The sequence below is a fragment of the Ictidomys tridecemlineatus genome, chromosome 9, assembly GCF_052094955.1.
Source record: "Ictidomys tridecemlineatus isolate mIctTri1 chromosome 9, mIctTri1.hap1, whole genome shotgun sequence".
Classification (NCBI taxonomy): domain Eukaryota; kingdom Metazoa; phylum Chordata; class Mammalia; order Rodentia; family Sciuridae; genus Ictidomys; species Ictidomys tridecemlineatus.
This window is the reverse complement of record NC_135485.1, coordinates 29,047,503-29,063,580: the sequence shown is the minus strand read 5'-3', so window position 1 is coordinate 29,063,580 and position 16,078 is coordinate 29,047,503. Positions and strand designations below refer to the sequence as shown.

Here is a 16,078-nt window from a genome sequence, read left to right as displayed (position 1 = left end):
CTAGATCTGCGGGGCCAAATCCTACACTAGGTTAGAATTCAAGTGATGCTGAGGAAAGGAGAGGGGTCTTTCCTAGCAAACCTGGCAATGTCAAAGCCATGGGTAGCCGCTGTGCTTGAGACAGCCTGCAACAATTGCAACTTTTTCTGCGGCTTCCCCCCAGGCTATCACAAGGGCTGAGCTGGAGCCACTTTCCCCACTGGGATGACTCAGAAATAACCCACACGGGTACCTCGCTGGTTCAAGGAGGATGTTGTTTCTAGGAGAAGGAGTATCCGGAGCCAGAGGCCATGGCAGTTCAATGCTAGTAATTTTGTGGTCCTTCTGAGTAGCTGCTGTTGTAAGCTGTGGTGACTTTGGGGTGGGAGGGAATAGATTTAAACTCTACTTGTTTTTTTTTTTTTCAAGTATTAACAGACTGTTTGGTGGAAGGGTTGCTCATTCCCAGAGTCCTTTGATATTGTTACTTTTGTTGTTTAAAAAAAATAAAAAAAATATTTTTTTTGGTTTTTGTTTTCGTTAACTGTTTATTACCTAGCTTAGTAAGGGTCAGCTCCTCAAAACCTGATCTTGACAAGATCACCGTCATTGACGAGACGGGCCAGTGGGTGTCTGGGGAGAGCACAGCATGAGGTTAAATGACACCCCTAGAGAATGGATCAAAGAAGGCAGAATGTGTTTATTCAATACCTACGATGTTCTAGATCTCTACAGCCCCCGTACCTTCTATCTGCTCTCTCTGCTCACGATCAGATAGACACAGTATGATTCTGGGGCTGATGGGAGGTCAGGGGAGAAGTACAGGGAATATCTTCTTCTATTGTGCTCACAACTTAATGAAAACTCAAACCTCTGCTTATCAGAGGGGGCTGCATTCAGGTCACATTACAGGATTGATTAAGATCCTTTTTTTTTTTTAAGGCTTTTTTTTTCTTTTCTTTTTTTTTTTAATATTTATTTTTTAGTATTTGGCGGACACAACATCTTAGTTTGTATGTGGTGCTGAGGATCGAACCCGGGCCGCACGCATGCCAGGTGAGCGCGCTACCGCTTGAGCCACATCCCCAGCCCAAATAAGATCCTTTTTTTGTGTAATAAAATATTTCTTTTTTTTTTTTTAAATTTTTATTTTTTTTATTGGTTGTTCACAACATTACAAAGCTCTTGACATATCATATTTCATACATTAGATTGAAGTGGGTTAGGAACTCCCAATTTTACCCCAAATGCAGATTGCAGAATCACGTCGGTTATACATCCACAATTTTACATAATGCCCAATTAGTAACTGTTGTATTCTGCTAACTTTCCTATCCCCTACTATCCCCCCTCCCCTCCCCTCCCCTCCCTTCTTCTCTCTCTACCCCATCTACTGTAATTCATTACTCTCCTTGTTTATTTTCCCATTCCCCTCACAACCTCTTATATGAAATTTTGTATAGCAATGAGGGTCTCCCTTCATTTCCATACAATTTCCCTTTTCTCTCCCTTTCCCTCCCATCTCATGACTCTGTTAAATGTTAGTCTTTTCTTCCTGCTCTTCCTCCTTGCTCTGTTCATAGTTGCTCTCATTATATCAAAGAAGACATTTGGTATTTGTTTTTTAGGGATTGACTAGCTTCACTAAGCATAATCTGCTCTAGTGCCATCCATTTCCCTGCAAATTCTATGATTTTGTCATTTTTTATTGCTGCATAGTACTCCATTGTGTATAGATGCCACATTTTTTTTATCCATTCATCCATTGAAGGGCATCTGGGTTGGTTCCACAGTCTAGCTATTGTGAATTGTGCTGCTATGAACATCGATATGGCAGCATCCCTGTAGCATGCTCTTTTAAGGTCTTCAGGGAATAGTCCGAGAAGGGCAATAGCAGGGTCAAGTGGTGGTTCCATTCCCAGCTTTCCCAGGAATCTCCAAACTGCTTTCCAAATTGGCCGCACCAATTTGCAGTCCCACCAGCAATGTACAAGAGTACCCTTTTCTCCACATCCTCGCCAGCACTTGTTGTTGTTTGACTTCATAGTGGCTGCCAATCTTACTGGAGTGAGATGGTATCTTAGGGTGGTTTTGATTTGCATTTCTCTGACTGCTAGAGATGGTGAGCATTTTTTCATGTACTTGTTGATTGATTGTATATCCTCCTCTGAGAAGTGTCTGTTCAGATCCTTGGCCCATTTGTTGGTTGGGTTATTTGTTATCTTATTGTCTAATTTTTTGAGTTCTTATATTCTGGATATTAGGGCTCTATCTGAAGTGTGAGGAGTAAAAATTTGTTCCCAGGATGTAGGCTCCCTATTTATCTCTCTTATTGTTTCTCTTGCTGAGAAAAAACTTTTTAGTTTAAGTAAGTCCCATTTGTTGATTCTTGTTATTAACTCTTGTGCTATGGGTGTCCTATTAAGGAATTTTGAGCCCGACCCCACAATATGTAGATCGGAGCCAACTTTTTCTTCTATCAGACGCAGAGTCTCTGATTTGATATCAAGCTCCTTGATCCATTTAGAGTTAACTTTTGTGCATGGCGAGAGGAAGGGATTCAGTTTCATTTTTTTGCATATGGATTTCCAGTTTTCCCAACACCATTTGTTGAAGATGCTATCCTTCCTCCATTGCATGCTTTTAGCCCCTTTATCAAATATAAGATAGTTGTAACTTTGTGGATTAGTCTCTGTGTCCTCTATTCTATACCATTGGTCCACTCGCCTGTTTTGGTACCAGTACCATGCTGTTTTTGTCACTATTGCTCTGTAATATAGTTTGAAATCTGGTATCGCTATACCGCCTGATTCACACTTCCTGCTTAAAATTGCTTTTGCTATTCTGGGTCTTTTATTTTTCCATATGAATTTCATGATTGCTTTATCTATTTCTTCAAGAAATGCCATTGGGATTTTGATTGGCATTGCATTAAACCTATAGAGAACTTTTGGTAATATCGCCATTTTGATAATGTTAGTTCTGCCTATCCATGAACAGGGTATATTTTTCCATCTTCTAAGATCTTCTTCTACTTCTCTTTTTAGGGTTCTGTAGTTTTCATTGTATAAATCTTTCACCTCTTTTGTTAGGTTGATTCCCAAGTATTTTATTTTTTTGGAGGATATTGTGAATGGAGTGTTTTTCCTCATTTCCGTTTCAGAAGTTTTGTCGCTGATATACAGAAATGCCTTTGATTTATGCGTGTTGATTTTATATCCTGCCACTTTGCTGAATTCATTTATTAGTTCTAGTAATTTCTTTGTAGACCCTTTTGGGTCTTCTAAGTATAGAATCATGTCATCTGCAAATAGTGATAATTTAAGTTCTTCTTTTCCTATTTTTATGCCTTTAATTTCTTTCGTCTGTCTAATTGCTCTGGCCAGTGTTTCGAGAACTATATTGAATAAAATATTTCTTAATAGTCCATGTTAGAAAACAAAATAAAACATAAACATGTCTATAGATTTCATTTTTTTTTTTTTTTGGTAGACCAGGGTCTCACTGCACAAAGGTACACTTTGAAAAGATTTGTACATGACAAAGAGAAGAACATGATTCATTTGCTGTGGGTGGCGTCCCCGGCTTTGGAACCCTATAGGTCTGGAAGGGGTCTGTGTTATCGTAATCTACATGAGCTCCTGACTTCAGTGGGCACTGGACTGATTCGCATGTCCCACGAGGGCATCGAGACACCAACCTGGCAGCAGACCTGGGCTGGAGGGTCAGCCAGTGCCTTGGAAATATGGAATCTTCATGAACACCCTCCTGTTTGGCAGATCTCTGTATTATTCTTTATTAACCCAATAAGATCCACAAGTAATTATTTTAGTTGGAAGAATGTGTTCAGGTGCCTAAGTCTTTCAGGATCTGGAGGTGCACACATGTGAGGCTGAGGACACCTCAAATTTTACCCTCCTGCAGGCTGAGCAGACTCTCTTGTTGCCTGACAGAGTAGCACTTCTCACTCTCAGATATCAATAAAGGACAGTTCAAATGCACAATCTTTACCTATCATACAATTGGAGAATAGGGAACTCCTCAAAAAAATATTATCTGATAGCCAAAGTTTGCTAGTTAATCCCCTAAAATGGTTCTCAACTCTGACAGTGCATGAGAACCATTTCAGTAGCTTTAGAGAAACACCAAAACTTGAGCCCAAACCCACAACAACTGAACAGAATTTGTTGAGATGGGTCCCAGATAGGGATGTTTTTGAAAACATTCTTCTTGGCAATTTTCCACCACCAGGTTTGATAACTGCTGCCTCAATACATTTTAAATTTATTTTTTAGTGAATAGATTGCTATTTACACTGAGCAGCTACGACTACAACACTTTTATTGCTATTAAATGTTCTTCTCTCTCTGCTGTTGGAGTCGGCCATTCATCTCTGGGAGCTATCTGTCTTCCTGCTTGGTCTCCTTTAGTGTCATCTGGAATTTCTAAGGATGTTTATAATATCAGGGGAAGCTGCTAGCCAAAATTATTAGAATTGTGGTTCACAATCATCCCATCCATTTGGCTAGTGGCTTTTTGGTCTTCCAAACTTCTAGTTTTGAGATCTCCAAGTATTAAAGTGTCTTTAGTTCTTAGTTATGGGGACTTAGTTATGGTGAGAACCCAGAGCCCAGAAATCTGAATTATGGAGAAGAGGGCAGGTCGGCCAGTCCACTTGTACACACGGCAGCTCCCCCTTTCTCAAAGTGTAGAATTTGAGTGAGAGTTCCCTAGGGAGCTAAGTATCAAAAAAGCTGAGCAGAGGTGACAAAGAACACTGGAGACCCATATTAGGGTTCCATCTCCCTCATTAGCTATGTGACTAGGGCTGGCCATTCTGCTTCCCTGGACCAACTGTAAAATTCAGATGAATCAGTTTTAAAAAATGGGACAATTTTTGGAAATATTCAAACAGAAAATCATATCAAAAAATGTAATAATTACATATGCATTCACCACCCAATCTAATAAGTCCTATTATTTTTTCCACATATGCTTCTTTCTTTATTTATTTTTTTGCTGGGGTGGGGGTACCAGGGATTGAACTCAGGGCCACTCTACAACTGAGCCACATCCTCAGCCCTATTTTGTATCTTATTTAGAGGCAGGGTCTCACTGAGTTGATCAGTGCCTCATCATTGCTGAGGCTGGCTTTGAACTTGGGATCCTCCTGCCTCAGCTTCCCAAGCCGCTGGGATTACAAGCATTTGCCACCGTGCCCGGCTGCTGCTTTCTGTTTTGAAGATACTATCAAACCCTTTTCTTGAACTCCCTGCATAATCCCATTTTCCTCTCTTTTTCCCTAGAAATAATCTTTCTCCCACTGTGGAAGTTGATCATTCCCCTGTATACTGTAACCAACCTGTCCACACACAACACACATTGCTCCGTTTTGCTGGTTTTTGCACTTCAAATGAATCGTCTGACTGTTCTTGTCCTTCTTCAACTTACTTTTTAAAAATTTGATATTATGCTTTTGATGTTACTCTGTGTTGATGCATTTGGCTCTGGTCTGTCTGTATAATGTCCCATTCAATGAATGCACCATTTGATTCAACCATTCTTTATTGATGTTTCTCAGGACAGAAATGTCAAGGTTTCTTTGAGTGTGAACCTTTTTGAATCTGGCATAAAAATGTGATCTTTTTCTGAAGAAGTGTTGGGACACTTTCGGCTTTCCCCCAGTGTCTTCCATGGTCCACTTTTTTGAATTTTAACTTGAGAGCCAGATGGGAAATCAGCAGAAGTCTGATCTTTGAATGATTGGGGGTCATCCCTGTGTCTAGTGAGCACAAGACAGACTGTCTTAGTCCATTTTCTATTGCTATAAAAGAATACCATGGATTGGTTAACTAATACATCAAAGGAATTTATTTCTCACAATTCTGGAGGGTGGGAAGTTCAGTGTCAAGGTGCTGGCATTGGGTAAGGGTCTTCTTGCTACATTATATCATGGCAGAGGGCATCACTTGGGGAGAGAGCTCTGCTTTATAACAAAGCCACTCCTTCAATAACTAACCCAATGCCACACTAACAGCATTAATCCATGCCTGAGGGTGGAGCCCTCATGAGCTAATCACTTTTTCAAGTCTCCGTCTCTCAATACTGTTATAATGGCCATTAAATTTCAACAGGCGTTTTGGAAGGAACACAGCAGCCTGGGTCATGCAGTGGCTACAAGCACAGACTCTGGAATCAGACTGTTTTGCATTGTAACGTTGCCACCTGTGTGTTCTGTGATCTTGAGCAAAGTGTGTGTCCTTTCATCTAAAAAGTGGGAAGACAATTTTACGTCATCTGTTTGCCATGAAGATTATTAAAGATAAGGCATGTGGTGCTTAGCAGCTGGGCACCTGTAATCTCAGTGACTCTGGAGGCTGAGGCAGGAAGATCGCAAGTTTGAGGCCAGCCTCAGCAACTTAGTGAGACCCTAAGCAACTTAGTGAGACCCTGTCTCAAAATAAAAAATAAAAACCACTGGAGATGTAGCTCAGTGGTTAAGCACCCCTGGTTCAATCACCAGTACCAAAAAAAAAAAAAATGCTTAGCAGAATGTAAGTGCTTGATAAAGTGATTGACAAATTGTGTGTATGTGTGCACATGTGTGTACACACGATAGGGCGAGGGAGAGGACCGGAATTCTGCCATAAGCAGTATATTTATTGTTTATTCTAGCATCACACAATGCCTGGCACTTAATAAACATTTGCTAAAAGGGGGGAAAAAAACTGAATAAGCGCGTCTATAACTGAGATTATTGGAAAACTGTATTTTCCAGTGGAATCAGGGGAAGCTGGTCTATGAAATGACCACAGAGAAGTTTCTCAGTGGTTCCTTTTAGTAGAGAGTGACTCAGAAAAGTTGAGAAGAAAATTTCCTGAAGACCAAATATTCTGTCAATCCAACCAGTCACTTCTTCCAATCTTCTAGAACAATCTTGCTGAAGTTTTAGGCAAAAAAAAAAAAAAAAGGTAAAATAAGAAAAAAAAAAAACAAACAGAAGCAACCTACAGTCCAGATATTATCTACAGTTTCCTATCTGTCCCCGTGGCCCCTCCCTGCCCTCCTGGCTCCCTCCTGGGTGACCAGTGTTCATCCTCTAGACAGCAAGTGAATGTCCACGTTTACACGAGAGCAGCAGGCACTTCCTGGCTGGCTCCCTTCAGACAAGGAGCCTCTGTTCGCCTTGGGACTAGGGAGCAAACAGCCGCTGACAGTCCCAGCTGGTGAGTGAAAAGCCCCAGCGCCCAGAGACGGTTACGCTTTGCGTACATATTTTTGAGCAATGGATAGTTAGCAAACCCATCGGTTATGATATTGCCAGCCATTGAAAAAGCAACACCCAGCAATAGAGTTTACAAGTTAATGTTTAAGGAAACAAAGCTCGTCTATCTGGAGTTCCTCTTAAGTGGCAAAGTTTGCAAAGGTGTGTCCTTTCTAAATAAAGTGCTCTTACTGGTAGCTCATGCCCAATAGTGGTGGAGTATTGTTATGACTGTGTCTTACTTGGAGGTTGTGTTTATATCCAGCTTCAAGCCTTTAAAAAAACGTATATACATTTGAGACATTTTACTTGACTCCTATTAGAAAAAAAAAAAAAAACAAGAAAAGGAAAATGAGTGTTGCCACTGGACTTCAATGTTAGTGATGGAGTGTGGCTGGCTGGTGGTCACTGGTGTGCTCAAATGGATTCCAATTCCCTGCTTTGAATCAGCTTTGGCCTGCCTTGGGGGTCAAAGTGAGGCCTTTTGTTAGGGACCATCTTGAGTGGTGGGAGGGGCAACTAGTATTATAGGATTGTAGGTTGCTATTGTCTCACATCTGAGTTTTCAGAGTACTTTTTTTAAAAAGGGAAACTTCAGAAGAGGGAGAGGGAGAGGGAGAGGGAGAGGGAGAGGGAGAGGGAGAGGGAGAGGGAGAGGGAGAGAGAGAGAGAGAGAGAGAGAGAATATGCTCCCCAGAAGGGCATCGCAGATATTTAAGCCCCGCTGTCCCTCACTAACCCCATCCCCCAGGCCACTAACCCATGCGTTCTCCCTGACCCACAGACGGAATATAAATGAAATGCTTTGCTGTACAGGACACTAACTGGCAGTGGCCTGCTGGAGCTGAGGCCATTTTCTAAGCAGCTCACTAATCAGAAGTGACTGGGGCTCTGGAGAGAACACAGTCCCGCCCTGGTTCCACCCTCCATGCTAATGAAGAAGGCAGTGAGGTGGATAATTAAGGGCAGTGATGTGAATAATTCCAAACTGATCATTCGGAGGTAATGAAATGCACTAGGAGTTTTGGGGGCAGCAGACTTCCCTTACCAGACATGGCTGTTTTCTGATAAAATGAGCTGGTCTTTTCCAAGCACAGAGTCTGGGAGGAGCCGGCCTGGGAAGGCAGAGGTTGAAGGGAGGAGCTGACCTGGGATTACGAATTCATGCAGCCATGAAAAACAGTGTTTAGGAAGCTTGTGTAACCACACAGGGAGACACTTGTGATATGATCTTAAGGGGAAAAAAAAAATGAAGAAGCCTGCAAAGTGATATTGCTCACTACAGCAATTTTGAAAACAAAACCAATAACATGCCAAGATAGTACACATGGGGAAGAAAGATTAGAAGAAAATCTACGACCAAGAAGGTTAGCAGTAGCTATTTGGGTAGTGGGACTGTATAGAGGATTTATTTTTTCCTTTACCATAATTTTCCAAATTCTCTTATAGTAACTTGGATTGCTTTCATAATGGAAAAGGTGAACACATGGAAAATAATTTGGTGTGGCAAAAATTCCTCCCCAGCATGGACATAAAGCTAACTCATGTGGATGGACACGGAGTCCAGCTAGGCTACATTTTACTGCATAATCTGCTCAAAACCCCACAGCCCTCTTCTGGATAGAAATGTTTCCTCCATGAAGTTCATACTGAAGGGGAATCTCCCTGTCTGTGCTTTTCTGAAAGCTTCAGAGATGTTTCCAGAGACAGCAGGTTTGAGGCTACGATGATGATCTTCTGAGGGTATAATCAATTTCTACCTGTATCAGTCTCTTTTCCGTTACTGGTCACAAAATACCATAACGAAACAAAACAACCCCATCTGAGCCATAGTACTGCCATATTTCGTAGTTTCTTAGAACCTCTCCTTAATCTCGTGTCCCTAGTCTTCCAGTTTTAGAACTAGTTATGAACATGACCTATTAAAATTAAATGAGCTCCTTATTTCACTAAATCTTGGGACTAGTCAAGCTTTGGGTTTTATGGTCACTAGCTGAGAGAAGAGATTGGTTATTTCTCACTCTTTCTTATGAGACAAATGTAGGAGACTTGGTAATTATTTTGGGAAGACTTTTAATTTAATGAAGTTCATCTGCTACTCCATAATAAAATCCACACATTTGGGGCTGGGCTGGGGCTCAGCGGTAGCGCACTTGCCTGGCATGTGTGAGGCACTGGGTTCGATTCTCAGTCCCGCGTATAAATAAATAAAATAAAGGTCTATAAAATAAATAAATAAAATAAAATCCATATTTTCTTTTACAATTTTGGGAATTTCTAAACAGAATCTGCTATGATTCGAATATTGGTACCTCCCGAATTCACATGCTGAAATGACAAACCTCAAGGTGATGGTAGTAGGATGTGGGGCTTTGGGAAGGAGATTTTAGGTCATGAGATTGGACTTCACTGGAGCCTGAAGAGACCAGAGTTCTTCCCTTTCACTATAAGGACACATTGACAAGGTGCCAAATGGGCCCTCACCACATGTTGAATCTGCTGGCACCTGGATCTGGGACTTCCCAGCCTCTAGATTGTGAAAATAAATTTCTGTTGTTTATAAATCACCCAGTTGATGGTATTTTGTGTAGCAGCCTGAGTTCTAAGGAACTCTTTTTTGTCTTTTGGTGGGAAGGATACTGGGAATTGAACTCAGCCATATCCTCAGCACTTTTTTTTTTTTGGCATTTTATTCGGAGATGGAATCTCACTGAGTTCCTTAGGGCCTCGCAGTTGCTGAGCCTGGCTTCGAATATATTTGCTCTTATGTATAATCATATCATGGTCCTATATACCATCACCTAAAGGATGAGGGCAAGGATACTCATCTTAAGAAAATTGGATGAGACTGTGAAGTGATGAGTATCGTGTTTGGCAGGTGGTAAGTTCTGACTTAGATCTGTCAGGCAGGTGTATGCCAGTTACAAAGCTCACTTGGAAGAGCCAAAAGACACTTTCCCTACTTATGACCCCTTCTGAACACTGCCCTAGGTATAGGCAGCCATGTTTATACTCCAATGCCTTGCCCCTTTGACAAATGATTGAGTTGGAGAAGGCATTGGGCCTGAGAATAGTCGTCCTATAGGCTGGTTAACAGCTTATGATATCATACCTGCCTCTGCCCAATGAAATAATAGTATCCAGTTTTCTCAGCCAGGTCCTCTCACTGTGCACTGGAACTCATGACATGCTTAGAAATTCTATTAGCAAGAATAGCTCCATTTCCTCTCCGCCTCTCTCCCCTAGAAACAGACCCAGTCTGCTAGCCAGAGTTCCCTAAGCCCATCAGAGACTTTCCCTTAGATTTTTAGAGTTGGGCAGAAGGCTCTGTGGAACCCCGCTTCACTGCACATGCCTGCAGGGCCAGGCAGGCACACAAGTGAGACGTAGCCAGGTGTGGAGACAGCGGGGCTGGAGAGGACCTGTGACCAAAGAGAAGGCACTTTTGCCAAAGGCAATCCAATGAAAAGAAAATTTATACCTGTCTCTAATACTTGGCTAATAAAATAAATGAGGTCTTAATATGTCTCCCACTAGAGATTGGCTGCCCCATTTAATATCAGCTGAGAAGTCTGGGCCTCCTTCTCTCACCCTATAAATGAACTTTCTTCAAAGACTGGCTATAGGCACTTTATGGATGAGTTACTCTGCATTTGGTGGCTGATTAAATGATATCAAAGATGGAAACCTTAAAGGAAAAGATGGATATATTTGACTGAATAAATAAAATTTCTGCAAATTAGAATAATTTACAAATTAGAATAATTGTAAAATATAAATGTAGCATATTAATATAATATAAACATTATATTAATATGCTACATATTATATGTACAAATAAGTATAATTGTATATAAATAATGAAGAAAATGATAAACTAAAAAGTACTTGTGATAGATATTTTTGATGCTGCCAGCTATAATGATCATTAAGACTATGTGACTTCATTAAGGTAGTTACTTTATTCAGTTAGGCATTCCCAGCATACCTTGTCCACAAAATGGCAGGATATCACTTAAACTTCTGTTCCTCACTCCATCTGAGTAACCAAGCTCCAGATTAATCTAAGACTGCTGTGAGAAGTAAATATTTTGTTTTGTACTTTTTTTTATTGTTGGACCCTTAGTGTCAATGTCCAGGAAGATCTCTAAAGGGAGAAAGGAGAGTAAATCACAAAGGTGAACACAGCCATCATTCTTGATATTTTGTGTAATAAACCACCTGCAAACTTAAGGACATGCTACCAAATCACTCTATCATGATTTTGTAGACTGATGTGACTGGGAGAGCCAGGGTTAGGGGCATCATTCTCATGCTGCCCTCTTATCTGGTTAGCTTTGTCTTCCTTACAGCATGGAGTTTGTTGTTGTTGTTGTTGTTCTTTTTTTTTTTTTTTTTTTTTTTTGCATAGGGGATGATTTCTTCCAGATGTAGTATTCTAAGAAGCCAAAGTGGAAATTGCCTGTCTTGTTGAAGGTGAAGCCCAATCCTGGTGTAGTACTGCTTCTGCCATTCTGTGTTGGTAGCAGTCCAGTCATTGGCTACTCCAGATTCCAAAGGAGAGGAAATTACCCTCTCATTGATAAGGAGAATGTCAGAGAGTGTTGCCATCTTTAATCCACTGCCACCATGAAGGTGATCTTGCAGGGGGAGGAAGGACCAAAGGTTAGCCCAAGGAGCTGTGTGGAAGGATGACTTCCCTTTCCACTGTGCTTAGCTCTGTGACTTATCATTTTGGCCTCAATGATTGGAGAGAGATGTGAGAAATTTGGAGATGTTTCAGAGAAAAGAGGATCCCACAGAGATGATTTAAATGTTGGGGAGTAGGATCTGTATAGAGGGATTCTGAGAAGTGGAATTGATTTGGCCTGAAGTGGGGAAGATTGAGGGATGGTTGGATCATTCACTTTTAAATACCTGATAGTTGGTATGAAATAGATGCATGACCACAGAAAGTTGAGCAGAAATGAATTGGTTGGGCTGGAAATACCAAAGAATTTCTTAATCAGGATAGAGGCATCTCTGAGACCTGAGGAAAATTCCTTTTTCCTGAAGCTGCCTGAAAGAGAACACATTTTATATGTATAAAAGACTTAGAATTAGAATTCGTTTTACTGGATATGGAAATGGACAATCAAATCAGATTTTATTTTAAGTAGCAGAATCATTTTCTCAAGCAAAATGTTCTATAAAGCAGATGAGAAGTGGTGTTGTTTGGGTTAAGCAAAGGCATGGCTGAAGCCACTCATGTTCCCTTCTTGTCCCTTGTCATCTTAAGCAGTCCCAAAGATCCCTGTGTGAGACTCAATGACCCTGCAGAGAGAGTTTGAAAATAATTAAAATTGATAAAGAGTTTCCTAAGTGTTCCGTAAAAAGGTGGTACTTGGAGGTTTGTTTTTTTCCCCCCAACGGAAGTTAGGCTTTGAGGGCCTTGCAAAATTGCTGAATTCTTTTAATGGTTTAAATTTACGAGATCATATTATTTTTGAACTCAGATTCTGTCTTTTTTGTGTATTGTCAATGCTTAAAAATATACTTTCTATATGAATATTAGATACTAAGTGTACCTAAGTATAAGGAAAGCAATGGTTAAAATTTTTCATTTTAATCTTCTAGTTCAAATGAAATTAGCAGCTTTACTTTATTAGTGATGAATGATCAGTGAAATTAAGGGTTTCCAAAAATCTTTGTAAAAAAGAAAAATTTCACCAAAGCCATCACTCTTAGTTACTATCAGGTAGTTTCAAGAATAATCTATTCACTTTGTAGTATTCTTTGGAGTATTCTAACACCATTTTAATACACACATACTATTACAAGTTTACATAAAAATATAGATACATAAAGATTTCACAGTTGATACAACTTCTAATTCAAGGTGGGTGCATTGAGTGACTGCTCCATCTATGACCTTTCCTATGAAGGTCATCTAATTGGTAGAAAATACACTGAAAAATGATACACAATGGCACCAAAAATCAGGTGCAATAATATTGGATTTAAAAATATCCAATTATGGTTTTTTTTATCTCATAAAGAAAAATGACACAAAAATTGAAATGTTGGAATGGAAAAAGCTTACTAAGAAAATTCCAACAAAAAGAGAGTATTCCAATGTTAATATTAGAAAAAATAGATCTCAAGGTGAAATATCTTTAAAGGATTAATGAAGACACTCCATACTAAAGTAGAAGTTCACTAAAAGCATTTACCATCATAGGTTTCATGCAGCTGGTGTTAGTAGCTTTGACAAGCAGGTAGGTTTGAGGACTTAGCTTTTAGCATGATCTGTAGTTGCAAAACATAAAATAAAACAGAAAAGAACTAAAAGTCCATCAAATGGTGGTTGGTTAAATAGACAATAGAGTGTTAATACTTTGAAATACATTTTGACAAAGAATGAAGATAATCTTTCTAATATTATATCTAGCTCTCCAAATATATTGTTGACTGAAAGAGCAATTTTGTAAAAAGATGTGTTTTTAATAATATAAACCACTTGCATTAACACACATACAAAACAGTGCTATGTGTTTTATTTGTATACAGATGTTTTATATAAATAAATAAGAAAATTTAAACATATATATAAAAGATGTTATTGTGGATACTTCTGTTGACGGGGAAAAGGTGGGGGTGCTGATGCGAGGTGCTTAATCAGAAAGAACTTTAACCGTTATCTGGTTATCTGACATGCTTCTGCTTTTAATCAGAAAATTTTATTCTTTATTATTCATGCTATTGTTATATTTCTTTTTTGACCAGGATTGAACCCAGGGGTCCTTAGCCACTGAGCCATATCCCTAGACTTTTAAAGTTCTTTTTTTTTTTTTTTTTAACTTTGAGACAGGGTCTTGCTAAGTTGCTTGGGTCCTCGCTAACTTGTTAGGGCTGGCTTTGAACTTGAAATCCTCCTGCCTCAGCTTCTGGAGCTGCTGGGATTACCATGTTATTTTTTTTAAACACCATGATTTCAGGAAGGGCTATACTAGTCAATGTGTCGAGTTGATGTACTTAGCTGTAAGGAGTGAATCTGAATGCTAAGACTGGACCAGCAAAGGAGCTGTATCACCCTACATAACAAGGTGTTGAGCGGGGTTGAGGGCTTACTAAGTGCAAAGTTCAAACATGTACCAACGGAGACTCATCTATTTCTTTGCTTGAGGCATCCTCGAAGTTCATTTAATCCTCAGGCTGAGAGCAAGATAGAGTCAGCAGTTGCAAGCGAACATGGAGAGGAACGTAATAGTTAGCAAATGTCTCTAGTACTTGCTGTTGTGCACCTGCAGTTTACATGCCTTAACTCATTTCCACCTCAGAACTCATTTTACAGATGGAAAAACTGAGGTGTTGAAAGACTAAGTAACTTGCCAAAGCTTACATAATTAGTAAGTGGTAGATTCAAACCCAGGCCTTCTATGGCATGGCAATATGTGACTTGATCTCTGCTTTACTTGTTTCCTCTCCTCCCCCCCCCTGCCCCAACCCGCCCCCATTTCCTGTCTTTTCCAATGACTCTCTCAAAAGAGTAAAGAAGAATTTCCAGAACATTCCTAACATCCTAACATTCTTTGCATCGGCTCATGCTTCCTTCTGAACCAGATTACTGTTGGCCAAAACAGACCATCCTCAGAGTTGACGTGGGGTCAGCTTCCCCAAGGGACATCAGGTAGAGAACCACAGACATGTGGAACTAACCAGGTTCTCTTTGGAAGGAAAAAGGGGTCAGGGGAGAGTGTTGATTCCAAGGAGAGAACCTACTGTATCCAGTAAAGGTGACGACAATTGGTTCCTCGTGGTTCAATGACTCTTTCACTTGACTGCTTGTTATGTCAGGCACCCAAGTGAAAATCCCCAGAAAGCAATCAGATATATGATTCAAATCTTTTTTTCTTTTTAAATAAAATCCTTTTTTTTAAAGAGAGAGAGAGAGAGAGAGAGAGAGAGAGAGAGAGAGAGAGAGAGAGAGAGAAAGAGTTTTAATATTTATTTTTTAGTTCTCGGCGGACACAACATCTTTGTTGGTATGTGGTGCTGAGGATCGAACCCGGGCCGCACGCATGCCAGGCGAGCGCGCTACCGCTTGAGCCACATCCCCAACCCTATGATTCAAATCTTGAGAAAAATCTGGGCTGGAACTAGAGATCTGAGTATCACCAACACATAGATTGTGATTGAAGTCACAGACTGCAGAAAATTCCCATAGGAAAGAGTATAGAGACTTGAGGGAGGATGATCTACAAGAAGATTCTGTCTTTCACTTTTGAAGTACATTAAGTAAAACATTTTCCTATGATTAAAAAAAACCTATAACTACATTTAATATACATAGATGTTATTAATAAATAGGCATGTGTATATTTTTATAGTTTATCCTAAACGTCGAGAAGGCACTTGTTCTTTGCTAGTCCGAGATGTTAAAAGGTCTAATAATCAAACCTTTGAAAGAATAATGTAAAAGTGTCCCTGACTCAATGAAGTCATCTTGTGGATGGTCACCGAGTTGTGTCCTGTTATGCATGGCCTATCCATTTGCTTTGTATGTGTCTCATTTTCAGCAAGCCAGGAGATGACTGTGTGTTAGAGGGCTGATCAACAGGCCCCATGTCTCTGAGGCTTACTCCAGTAGAGATTTCTCTCTTGTTCACACTGCAGGCCAACTTGGCAGGGGGCTGCTCCTTTCACTTAGCAGCTTCATCACACCCTTGAGCTGGGAAGTCCTCTCCCTGGTCTTCAGCCTTTGGGTAGCAGGTAAAGGAAAAAAGAAAGAACATACAGAATTGCATGGGAGGTCTCTGGCCAGGTCTGGAGTCGGTGAACATTGCTTCTGACCCA

The 16,078-nt window shown here is 40.2% G+C and overlaps 1 long non-coding RNA gene across 1 annotated transcript in view; it reads left to right on the top strand.

Moving 5' to 3' along the window:
- Positions 1–7,062: 7,062 nt before the first annotated feature.
- Positions 7,063–16,078, top strand: part of LOC144366653 (uncharacterized) — a 77,701-nt gene continuing 68,685 nt past the window's right edge. The window contains exon 1 of the long non-coding RNA XR_013425756.1: positions 7,063–7,205. This is a non-coding gene — a long non-coding RNA (uncharacterized LOC144366653). The remainder of the gene's footprint in view (positions 7,206–16,078) is intronic.